Genomic DNA, 13,823 nt, shown 5'->3' on the forward strand with positions numbered 1-13,823 from the left:
AATACTTGTCTCATTATTTTTGTGTTTTGAGTCTTGATTACTAATAATTCAAGGTATATGGGGAGAATCTTGGTGCCCTGGATAGCTCAATAAACACCTTAAGATCAAGCACAGTGTTTGTGCTCTGAAAATACTGTCCAGTCCATACAAATGCTGCTGTGTGGGCTGTGGGCCTTGACTTATCCGACTGGCATAGGATACGAAGAAGCATGTGTTAGGAAAGCTTCGCGCCGATTTGGTTTGGCTCCTTCTTCACCAGATGATGAAACTCCCTTCTCCATTATCTTCCTTTGTTGTTCTGGTTTCTTCGCTGTCCGCAATGTTCTACTGCCTCAGAACTTCTTCGACTTACCAGGCTGCTTCATCTTTCTCCTCCCATGCATCGATATTTTCTTACCATGTATCTAAGTCATCTAATTATGAAGATTGATGAACCAAAGGCATATCTTGTGTAGCTGCCAATCTACTGGAAAAAAAAACCTGTGCTACCATCTGGGACACCAAAATTCAATGGTTCTCTCTTCTTAATGACAATTTTCTGAGTTTTCTGTATAGTTGGTGTCACGTCCTTGAAATAGTCAGGTTCCAGTTGTTCCAAAGAGTTCTACTGCGTTGCCACATTCCCATTCCCTCCTTAGATCTTTTACACTTGTGGGTGCATCTTCAGCCCAGGAAGTCCACTCCTCCAGTCTGTCTGCTTAGGGACAGAAGAATAATCAACTGTGGTGGGCAAAGTTATTTGGTCTCCACTTAATTTCCTTCCTCGGCCAGATGTGCATATTAATCTTTTAGGAACAAGAACACTGTTGCTAGGCAGGTACAAACATTAAATAACCAAAACTGAGTGAAGGTCGTGGTGAGAACCAGAACCTACCTCTCTGGCTCCCTGCCTGCCTGGCAGAGGCTCCGAGCTGCCGCAGGTCATGCATGATCACAAGGCTCATGCACAGCAGCTGTCTGCCCCTCTTGGACTTTCTACTTTCAAGGTCTTTTCCAATGATGCCTCTTCTCCTTAAACTGATTGTTAAGTTTAGGTTAAAACCAGTCAGCCATGCCTCTGACCAGGGTGCTGGCGAGGCTTCTTATTGACAAGATCAGACTTGATCATGATACCCATGATCAGAGTCCCATGAGAGGTGCAGGCACGAGCAAATTACTAGTTAACCAAGTGCCTCAGTGGTTGGTCACTAGAGTGTTGCTCAGCAGTTCTTCATGGGAAAAAGGTATTGGGGTGCATTTCCTTCATGAGTATTAGACATAATTATTACATACATACAGAAAAGAGGGGAATGGGGTACTTATGTTTTAGGAATGGGATGATATTTTTATTTTTGTTGGTGTTTTCTGTTTGTTTTTTCCATAATTTTTTAAATTCACATTACATCACAATCACAGCCCATCTCCCAGTCATGCCCTTATAAGTGCCTCCTGCCATTGTCCCCTCCCCCTTTTCTCAGAGAAGGAGAAGTCCCCCTGGGGTACCACCACACCCTGGGACATCTAGTCCCAGTAGGACTAAGCACCTCTTCTTCCACTGAAGTCCAACCAGGCAGTCCAGACAGGGGAAGGGGATCCAATTGTAGGCAACAGAGTCAGAGACAGCCCTTGCTCCAATTGTTAGGGGAACCCACATGAAGATCAAGCTGTACATCTGCTAAAAATATGTAGGGGGCCTAGGTCCAGCCCCTGCATGCACTTTGGTTGGTGGTTCAGTTTCTGTGAGCCCCAAGGGACCCAGGTTAGTTGACCTGTAGGTCCTCTTGTGCGTTTTGACTCCTCTGGTTTGCTCAATTTATCCCCAATCTTTCTAGTACTTCTGGAGCTCTGCTTTATGTTTGCAGGTGGGTCTCTGCATCTGTTTCATCAGCTGTTGGATGAAGCCTCTCAGAGACAGCATCCACACTCCCATCTGCAAGTATAGCAGAACAACAGGGACAGGAATTGGCCTTCCCATGGGCCTCTGTGTTGGGGCAGTCATTGGTTGGCCATCCTCAATCTCTCTTCCATCTTTATTCCTGTGCATCTTGTAGGCAGGAGAAATTTTAGGTTGAAGGTTTTGTGAGTGGGTTGGTATTCTCCTCCTTCTGGAAGAAATGATATTCTATACCTTCTAATACTATCAGCCTCCTTAGTACACTGATGAGGACTTGGAGTGAGGGATGAATTACAATTTCACATGTATGTAATCATAAATAAATGCTTATCTGATCCATTGCTTGCCCCCAGACTTTCCTTTCTTCATTTTTCTATAGTAGTTAAAGTATTGGCTTCGTTTCACATTAAGAAATCCTTGAAGATAGCTGACTTTAAAAGCATTTAAATAAAATGATTATATCATATTCATGTATGAAATTACTAAAAAATATATGATAGAATTTAAAAATGAAAATATATTTTAGCAGCTCTAAAACAGAATATAGATAAGATCTTTGACTTTTTATTTGAAAATTATATTTCACGGATATTTTAGTAAGTTTTCTGTTTCCTGAGCAGATAAGGATGTCATTAAACTTTAAGGAAGGAAGGGTTTATTTTGCTCATGAGTTGAGGGATAGATCCATACCAGAACCAAGACATGACAATAGTTACTCCATAGCAGTGGAAGCATGCGACTGATGCTTCTTTCATCCTCACCTCCCAGTGGGCCAGAAAACAGGGACAGGACAGGAAGGAGGGCTGGGCTATAAACCTCTTGCTCCCCCCACCATCTGAGATCCAGTTCCTTCAGGTATGTACACCCTATCTCTCAAACTTTCCACAACTTCCCCAAAGATCATCTGAGGACCAAATGTTCAGATACTGGCGAGCAGTGTTTTAACTGAACCACAACAGATAAATAGTGTGTTTTGTTATTCTAAAAAGCTTCCTCATTTAATGCAGAGGCTCCTTTAAAGGAGTTTGCTTGAAGAATAACCTGGGTGTTGTGTAGAGTGGCAGCCTATGATAGCCTTACTTAGAAGAGGACTCCAGCTTTGCTTCAAGATATGAATTAATGGAAACATGTGTTCCTATATCAGTAAACAGACCAAATAGGGAAATAAGGCCCAGGGCATGGACCCTAAAGTTTTGAGAAACAATGTATGGTGAGCATAGTAGAAACCCAAGGAAACTCCCTGACAGTTTGTCCCCAGGAGGAGAGGAGAAACCTACAGTGTTCCAGTAACTATTCAGTTTCAGATGCAGATCCAAGAGAGGAAGAGGGCCAGGCTGGGTAATTCTTTTCTAGTTCAAGGAGAATTAAGAATGATTGATTTTTAAAGGAAGGGTGCCACATACAAAAGAGTGCTTGACCCCAAGAAGGAGGCGGGGAGGGAAGAGGAAGCAGATGTTTGAGGAATAACAAAGGGAGCCAGGAGGCTATTGTACTGTGTCAATGATGTAATGCTGAATTGAAATGACTCTTAACTAGATTTCCCAGCAGGCTGTCTTGTGCTCTGGGAGGGAAAAGAGTTCCACGCAGGTGCAGGTGCTGGGTCCTAGAGAGCAAGTCAGAAAAAACTTGCTTTGTTTGGTCCATATGTCTTTTGCTCCAGTCTGGCCCTCTACCGGGTTGCTGATTACCCAGGACAAGCCTTTTAAAAAAGCTTGAAAATAAGATTGAGGAATAGGACCCCCTTGATGAGAGGCAGAGTGACAGAACCTGGGCAGCACCATTACAGTTCTTCAAGCCTTGGACTTATACTTCACACATTGTGTGAATGAAGTCTCTTTTTTGGATAGGTCTCCAGATTTTTCCATTAATTAATTAATTTATTCACTTTATGTTCGGATCACAGGTCCTTAATCCTCACATAGTCTTTCATTCCCTCCCTTTCCTTCTTTATAGAAAAGGGAGCCCCCAGACCCCCCAGCAACCCATCCCAACATGTCACTGCAGGACCAGGTACATCCTCTCCCACTGAAGCCAGACAAGGCAGCCAGCCAGTTAGAGGAACAGGATCCATAGGTAGGCAGCAGAGTCAGGGACAGCCCCCACAACCACCCAGTTGTTAAGACCCCCCAGTTTTTGTCTCAATTTCTCCTGAAAAACTTGATTGTGCATAGATCTGCTCCAAGCGATGGGCTAATGTTTATTCAACTCTAACTTAATAGTGCGAACTGGCAGATGCCATGCAATAATGAAGTGAACTTGTAGAAATCTAATCATTAACTTGTTTCAAATTTGGTGACTTTCCAGCACCCGTTTTTATTTTATACTACTATCGTTGTGCTTTTGTCTCGCTATCTGTTTCAAGAATACCCCCCAGTAGTGCTAGCATTTTCCTTTGCTCAGAAAATTTTTGCAGATCTCAAATTATGGCTCCTACTCACATTGCAGCTTTCAGGGCCTTGTACATACTTTGTTCCAAAGAAGCATTGGATGAGAGCATATTGCGGTAGGGTCACTATGTTTATTTGGCCTCTAGAAGGTGGGCTGACAGGTTAGGTTTGAGGGTAGGGTAAAGATACAGGTAAGGATGGAATGAATTATATAGTTAAAATGAGTGGATGTAGAACAGAGTGAGCAGAGGAGGTACAGTGGTTAATCTTTGAGGTTTCCATGGTTTACCCAAGGGACAAAGCCATGGCACAGGAACAGGATTTAGCCCTGAGAATTGACTTACGGGTGTTGCTCTTACCTCAACCAATGAGAAAATAACTGTTCAAAGTCACTTTTAACCCAAGGAAATGAAAGAGCAGCCCCTGAGAATGCTAGTGAGAATTTGTCTTTGGTCTTAGTTAGGGTTACTATTACTATGATGAAACACCATGACCAAAGAGCCTTGGGGAGGAAAGGGTTTATTTAGCTTACACTTCCATATCACTGTTCATCATTGAAGGCAATCAGGATAGGAACTTAAAGGGCAGGAACCTGGAGGCAGGGTGGATGCAGAAGACACCGAGGGGGTGCTGCTTACTGGATTGCATCTGTGACTTGCTAAGTCTACTTTCTTATAGAACCCAGGACCACCAGCCCAAGGATGGTGCCCCCTCCTTGATCAATGACTAAGAAAAAGGCTTTCAGCTGAATCTCATTTGCAGTTCCCCACTTTCAGAGGACTCTTGATTGTATCCAGTTGACATAAAACTAGCCAGGGTACTAACATGGGGGGTGTGTGTGTCTAGGTTCCCCATTTCCCACCTCATTGTTCTGGGGTCTCATTGTTCTGCCACTTTGAGTCACTCCCAAGGAAGTTGTCCCTTAAACTAGTGAAGACAGATACCATGCTACTGCATCTGATTTATCTCTCAATTTTATTAGTTCATTGAGGATTTTGTAGAGTGTACTGTGATTATATTCATCCCCCAGCTCCACCCAGGCCTACCCCTCCCTATCTACCCATTGTGATGTCTAATGTTGGTTGTCAAATTAGATTACATCTGCAATCAATTAAATGCCTTGATGGGAACATTTGAGTTTGGAAGAGCCAGCCTAAATCTGAGCCATACTTTCTGATCTTAACTCAGATCAAAAGGCATGGAAGAAGGAAGCTTTTGCCTTTGGCCCTTGCTCACCTTTACTTACTGGTAAATTCATCTATCCTGTTGATGAGGCATTCATTCCTTTGGTGGCATTAAAACCCATTTCTACAAAATTCCAATCTATATTGCAGAGCAGCAGCTCCAAGAATCCTCCCAGACTTCAGTACTAGATTGGAACTGCTCAGACATTCAGCCTCTTGGGCTGAACAACTACTGGATTTGTAGCCTTTCTGTTTGTGACAGCCATTGTCAGACTATTGGGACCACATCCTATAAGACAATCTAATAAATCACCCTTTAATACATACACACACACACACACACACACACACACACACACACACACACAAAAGTAGTTCTGTTTCTTTAGAGAACTCTGATGAACAAATGAAGTGATCTCTCTTAACGGCTGCCTCCTATTTTATTACCCTCACTCTCTCCCTCCTAGAATGAACACCCATTTTAAGCAATTCCTCTCTGTGCTGAGCCTTCTGCTAAGTCCTAGAACTACATGAACAGTAAAGGACACTTTACTTCCTACACATTACTGAATTGTGGAAGAGATCCAGAAGTAGCACATTATTAGGACATGGGGGAATTAAGTGCTAAGATAGAGGGGGGGATGAGGTTCAGTGAAGGCACAAACAGAACCACCTCTGGGTTGTAGAGAGTATTCCAGGCAAACAAATCCACATGGGGAGAATTCTGGAGGCAGGAAAATAGTGAAGTCATAGGAAAAAAACCCAAAACAGTTTAACTGCCATAGGGAATACATTCATAACTTTCAAATCTAAGTCCGGTCAGAACCTGTGGCCTTAGAAACTGTACCTTCTTGGATGACTGTCACCCCTGACAACTAGTTACTGAACAGCCTCCTGACCATTAGCTTCATAGGCTAGAAATTCCTCAGTTTCACTAGCCTCTTTTATCATCAAAACTACCAGCAACACACAGACATATAGGAAATAAACAACATGAACAACATTGAAAAGCAAGCATTAGTTTATAAACAATGTTGAGAAGAAAAAGGAGAAAAAAATAAGAAATCAAAAATCAAAAAGGCAACCAAAGCAATAAAAGGAAGGGCACAAGGAACAGAAAGCAAGAACGGGCAATAAAGAGAGAACACACTGAGCCTCATCATTAACCAAGGAATTTCAATTAACAACAAAGTGTCATTTTATACCTAGCAAACTGACAGAAATTGAAAGTCTGACTACTGAGCGATGGCTGAAACACGGAATAATTAGACTTTTTATTCACTGTTGGGTAAGGGTACAAATTGCTTTTACATAGTTGAAAGAGTATTTTGGCAATATCTATTTGGTAATGTACAAACTACACAATATCTATACTTTTGCATATATACCTATACTCTTGTACATGTGAACAAATGGCCTCCATGCTGGTGGTATTTCTTATATTCTGCTGTTTTAGTGGTATAGGGGCCTGTCAATTGGAAATGAATAAACTAAAAAGGAGGTATTTTCCATAAGAACCTCCCCATATACTGTATGAAAGGAACAGTGTAAAAAGATTCATGTAACAAAATGTTTGATGAGTGAAAAAAGCTGCATATATGTACATCTTTAAAACATACCCAAACAGAATCTATTTTGTTAATTGGATGCAAGTTGAGGCATTTAATTTCTAGAAGATGTTTCAGAACAGTGCATATCAAATTCATGATGTGATAGGACTGAGAATATAGGCCCGTAATGCTGGGATGGTATTGATAAGGCTTGAAGTTTATATATATATATGGAGCCATGTACAAATACATGTTTATTAGCTGGTTCTTTAGAAATGGAAAGTGCTGGCTTAGAGAATCTGGGGCTTTCCATGGCGTAATAGCATAGGGCTAACAACCAGCTGGCAAAATTCCTCAAATTATCAACATATGGCTCTCAAGAATAAACAAGATCAGCCTGTGACTCACTCTCTCTCTCTCTCTCTCTCTCTCTCTCTCTCTCTCTCTCTCTCTTCTTTCACTTTGTATCAAAACTTGAAACACTGATGGAATTATTAATAATCTTCCTCTCTAATACTAGAGAGGATATTTTTTATACAAAGGCAGTACAAATTAAACTTAATGGATTGAAAAAGTAGACCATAAAGTTGGGTGGTTAGAGAAGGTGACATGATCTGAGAGGAGTTAGGAGAGAAGATGAATATAATAATAATATATAATAAGTATGACATTTTCAAAGAACTAATAAAAAGGGAAAAGATTACCCTTTGAAGCTTCTTGTGCCTATGACTTTTTTGGATAAAAGAAACAATTCTATAAGAATCAGAGTGGTTAAAAATACCTGACATTAAATTCAAATTGATAATTGTATAAGTCAGGCTTTTGTATGACATACCCTTCCTTATATTTTAAACTTAAATAACTTATTATTTTTGAACATATTGAATAAATGAACATATGTAAAGTATGTTTCTATCGGCTTGTCATGCTTTTATGAACCAGGACCAACTTTAAGAACTAGCTAGTTTATCAAATCAAAAGTAACTTGTGAGATTAAAAACCCAACTCAAGCTCTGGAGATGTGTAGCCAATGGAGGAGTGCTAGGTTCCATCCCTAGAGCTGTAAAATATAAACAAAACTCAAAACTTTAGTCAATTGAACAGAATGCTTTAAATGATTCCCCAAATACCTTTCAGAGGGCCCTGCACTTTGTTGACATGCTATTAGAATGAATTTCACTTCTTTGACAGTCTATGAAAACAACTGCTAAATCATTTTGACAATATATTTTTAATGAGCTTCAAAGACTTAGAGACATGATGATGTATTATGCTACTGAATATAGACTGTTAACTGCCTCCTGCTTCCACAGCTGAAAGGGGCAAAACTATCAGGGTGGAAGGAACAGAACAGCTGAAGGTAATAATTTTCTCAGATCCAAATTGGTTAGTGAGTTCCCAGAATGAACCCAATTCTATGGAGTTAGTGTCCACTGAAGCAACTAAAATAATCGTGGTATCGTTTCTAGATTGAATAATCTTTCTGCAGATCAAAATGGGAAAACAGGAATCCAGAGGGAAATGTTTTAAAACCTCTTCTTTCTGAAACCCTCTTTCCTCAGCCATTTATAAAATGAACTGGAATAAAATTATATCCAGCAATCAACTTTATATATTTTATATAATATCTACAGGATAAAATAAATTTATATGCATAAGCAGTATTTTATAAGAAAATATTTTATAAACCATACATTAGTATAGATTTATTTATAATACATTTTATTAAACACTCATTTTTGGTGTTTTAGCACAGCAATAGAAAAATAAATAAGTATGGACGGGAAACCAGGAAAGGGGATAACATTTGAAATCTAAATAAAAAATATCTAATTTAAAAAAAATAAAAATAAATAAGACAATCTAGGTTCTGCATGCCAATTCCTTGAACAATGATTAACAATCCATATTTAGCTCTCAAAATCATACTCGTTTTGGAGGAAAATTACAAAATGATTATAGTTTAAAGAAGTATCTGTTCATTTATCTAATCTTTTCCATAAGACAGACTTTGGGATAAAGAAGTTCTTATTCAGAGAGTAGAAACATATCCTAGAATTGTGGTCCACAATAGAAAGCTGTAATTTCAGAAATGAATGCCATTTTATACTTTAGCCAGCGGTGTACAAAGCAGACAGTCTATTGCATAAAAGTCTATATAATAGTGAGTATTAAATGTTATATTTTTTCATTTTTTGTGTTAGTACTTGGCAATCTGATAAGAGAAAAAGAAGCTATATCGATAGTTTGATTAGGAGCCCTTTAATTATTGGCAAGCCTGAATATTATTTTTATATCTTTAGTGATTTACATTCTTGGTTGTCAATTCAATTTAACTACATCTGGAATTAGCTAAAACCCAAGTGGCTGTGTACATTGGCGAGGGTTGTTTTTAATTAACTAAATCATTTGAAGTGGAAAGGCCCATATTTATTCCAGATCTTGGAGGTGGGAAGATCCACCTTTAATCTGAGCTCCACCTGCTTGCAGCCTCTATAAAGGATATGAAGAAGGAAGCTTGTTCTCTTTGCCTTCTTGCCCTCTCTGTATCTGGGAAGTCCATTCCATCACTGGCATTAGAACCTACTTCTTCAGGATTTCAGTGTATACTTGAGACTAGCTGAAACATCCAGCCTTTTGGGCTTGATTCTTGGGCCTTTCATTGGTAGACAGCCCCTGTTGGACTAACTGGCCCATAGTCTGTAAGCCACTCTAATAAATCAACTTTATATATTCATTCTATTACTTCTGTTCTCTAGAGAACCTGACCAATCTAATACTATTATACCACTGGTAAATCTTTTGTGGTTTTTTTTGTTATATGCATGTTTATATGACTGAGAGCACACAGACATGAGCATGTGGATACAAGAGGTGGATATCAGGGTCTCTTTCTGCATCTGGACTTTAACATTTCAGATAGACTGAGTGGCCACCAGGTCCCTGGCTTCCCATTTCTTCTTCTGCAGCACTGGAATTGCAGGCACACAAATCCATGCTTGACTTGTACACAGGTACTGTGAGTCCAACCTCAGTACCCATGCTTGACCGGCAAATACTTTACCTATTGAACTATCTCCACACTCCTATACTTTCTGTTCATTCACTCCCGTTGCATTTTTCTTGCCTTTTGCATATGATGCCTTCACCCCATCATATTTGTTGCAGTTTTTTCCTGCTTGCATTGTCTCATAACATTACAGACTATGACTTCAGTGACTTTAAAAATACGTTTTATTTTCCCATGGTTTCTCTGCTTCTTACCTTAAGTCAGAGTGATAGTTAACCATATTTATAATCCGCATTAAATTATCTTCTACATCTTTGAAGTTTCTGCTTGTTTGCTTTTCTCCTCTTTTGAAATGGGTCTTTTCATGTTACCATGGATGGTATCTAATTCTCAGGCTCAAATTATCTTCCTACCCCAGTATCAAGTAGTTGGTATGACAAGGACAAGCCTCCATGCTCACATTGGATTTTATTATTATTATTTTTTAAAATTCATCCAGGAATACATTTGTGATTCATTTAGGCATGAACTTTGAAGAACTATCCTTCGGTTGTTTTGCATAGTGGTTAAACAACTTCTCTTCTGCTCAACCTGATTGAATACGCTTTACTTGGAAATAATTTTAGGAAGAATTGACATCTTAATATTTATTTGCCTTGTTTATTATACAAGTACTTCATATTTCTCTCCTTTTGATGCCAGGATTTAAAAAAATTATCTTTGAGCTAATTCATGTTCTCGTCAAATGGGCCCTGCTCATTTCTTAGATTTTTTTTTCTAGTTGTTTCATGTTCTATACTGGCAGAGCTAATGGAATAATTTTCTCCTGTTTCATTTTCTCTCAGTTTGTTGCTATTATATAGGGAGACTGTTGGGTTTGTACGTTTAGTTTATACACTGCCACTTATTAGTTCTCTTAGACTTTTAGTTGATTGATTCTCCTGGTTCTTTGAGGATGGCAAACATATAATCTAGAAGAACTGTAATTATGAATCCTTTTTAACTAGCAACGCTTTGAATTCATTTTTCATGTTTTCCTAGCAGCACTAAAAAATTGTCCATAATGTTGATTGTAGGGAGCATTCTTGCTTTGTCCTTGACATTAAAGTGCATGGGCTTCTAGGCTTTTACCCTTAAATACGATACTGGTGTTTGGATTAAAAAAAAAGTCCTCATGTTAATATACATCTTTCTATTCATGTTCATTAAGAGAAATTGGATTTATTCAAATGAAATTTTCCATTTGTGTTTATAAATGCAACATTTTTTCTTTGCTCTAATGCTCTGATGAATAATATGAATAATTTTCATTATGTTGAACTGTACTTATGTGTTCCCTTTCATGCCACGCTGGATGCATTTTGCTGGGACGTTCGCTGGCCGTTTTCCACCCACACTCATACCTAAAACTGCTCTGATGCTTGTGCACGAGCCCGTTCTCAGCTTGGAACAAAGATTATGATAAAAGAAAAATACATTGGAAGGTTTCCATTTTAACCTTGATTTAAAATGTTTTAACTATCATTTGGATTTCTTGCCCCCTCTTTTGTTATCTGCTACTTTTGTACTTCTGTTTTATCCAACATTCAAGGTAACTATTACCTGCTATTTCCTTGGACAATCCTCTGTAACAGGGTAGAGGCAGAGTTTCTATTTCCTTCCCTTCCTATTCTTCCTATGTAAATAATCTGTTCTATTATTGGGAAACTTTGGTGGCTGGCTTTAGCTACTAGAATTATTCATTTATGTTCCACCAAGGTTTTCTTACTAACTTCACATTTATTACTTGTCCTTTTATGGCCCCTCTTGTATATCACTTACATTCTCAGTGCTTTACAGAAGCTATTTAACTCTGTGTTTTCCAGTGACCTTTTAGTTACCAAGTTGACTTTTTCTGTTTTCATCTTCTTGCCTGTCTCTAGTTAGGTGGTTCTCAACCTGTGGGTTTGTGACCCTTTGGTGTCCAACAACTTTTTCACTAGGGTTGTCTAAAATCATTGGAAAAGAAAGATATTCATATTGTGATTCATAACAATAGCCAAATTACAGTTATAAAGTATCAATGAAAATAATTTTACGGTTGAGGGTCACCACAACACGAGGAACTGTATTACAGGGTCTCAGCATCAGGAAGGTTGAGAACTACTGATACTGGAAATACCGTTAAACCTGTGTTCTTGGTTTCTGCCCCCGTGTATTTTCCATTCTTGCTCAATCATTATAGACTATCCCTGCCTCATGTTCTTCAAGTCTCATTTGTTCTAAAATTGTTTACATTTGTGTTTTCATTCCACCAGATCTAATCTTCAACCTTTGCCTTCCCCCCTTATCCATTATTAGCAATTGAATTTACTTATTTGTCTTTAAATATACAAAAGCCAACTGTTAAAGCTGTTTGTATGGCGATTATTACATGATAGATCATCAAGAAGTGTTATTTCTGTTAGGCTTTGAAAGACCTCCGGAGAGGACCTTTCCCTCAGGAGGAGACCCCCTGCCCAATGACCGAGCAGGAGGCCACTCGGGATGCAATCAACAAGAGGTTTATTGAAAACACAGGGTACCTGTGGGCACAGTCTCTTGGAGGACTTAAAAGCAGCTCCAGCATGGGGCTTTTTATAGGGTTTGGGGAAGCAGAAGGGCTTAAGAAGCAGATGCATAGTTACGGGATTGGTGGATTTAAACGGGCATATAGACATGTTCACATATGATTGGTTATTTCCACAAGATGAGGTAATAAGGTATAGCTACACATTGGCAGGTTTGAATCATATCCGAATGAGGTTGTAACATGGTAAAAAGAGTATGCGTGGCTGGGGCGTCCTGAATGTATAGAGGGCTAGGGACTTATCCCTTCCTGCCAGATCCGGTACTCCTAGTCTGTTCTGTATTCCTTTCCTTTTATGGTCTGTTAGTTTTAACGGTGACTCGGCCCTAGGTATCTGGGCGTGCCTGGGCTCATTCAAGCCTGTTGCAGCTCTGAGTTAAGACTCATGGGGTGGGTCTTTCATTTTCATTTTTGAATTTTCAGCTGCCTATTGAACATATTGTTATGATAACCATCTGAAGCTCCAAATTTACCATGTGAACTAAACTCACAAATTTGCTTCTACTTATTTTTTTCTTCATTTCTTTCTGATTTCTCATAGTTATAACCATTTACTATTCTCCTATAACTCACTGGTCTCAAGCAACACAATGTCCTGTGGTAGGAAATGAGAACGGAGAGTACATACTTTGTTTTAGAGAGTAGGCAAGATATTGACATTTAAAAATGTTGGTCTATAACTTGAGACTCATCCCATTGGCAAGCATCAATTTCTGACACTATTAATGATACTGTGTTATGCTTGTAGGCAACAGTCTACCATGGCTGTCCTCTGAGAGGCTCCACCCAGCAGCTGACTCAGACAGATGCAGACACCCACAGCCAAACAGTGGATGGAGCTTGGGACTTTTATGGATGAATAGGAGGAAGGATTGCAGCCATGAAAGGATTAGGAATTTCACAGGAAGACCAACAGAGTCAACTAACATGGACCCCTGGGGCTCTCAGAGACTGAACCACCAACCAAAGAACATACCTGGGCTGGACTTAGGCCTCCCTGCACATATGTAGCAGATATGCAACTTGGTCTTCATGTAGCTCCCAAACTCTAGTGGGGAATAATAAAAAAGGAACACCATCTCATGCTAGTGCTGGCACTGTCTGGCAACATGGCACCAGTGGGGTGTTCCCATCTCGGTCAGCCAAAGTCCGCAGACTCTCTAGCCCAGAGCTCTCAAAATGTCTCCACCTGACTCTCTAGGTTCCCATGG

General features: G+C 39.4%; 1 pseudogene; it reads right to left on the bottom strand.

Annotated features, from left to right (window-relative positions):
• Window positions 1-214: 214 nt before the first annotated feature.
• LOC116888143 overlaps window positions 215-13,823 on the bottom strand; it is a 28,489-nt pseudogene continuing 14,880 nt past the window's right edge.

The sequence above is a fragment of the Rattus rattus genome, chromosome X (assembly GCF_011064425.1).
Source record: "Rattus rattus isolate New Zealand chromosome X, Rrattus_CSIRO_v1, whole genome shotgun sequence".
Lineage (NCBI taxonomy): Eukaryota > Metazoa > Chordata > Mammalia > Rodentia > Muridae > Rattus > Rattus rattus.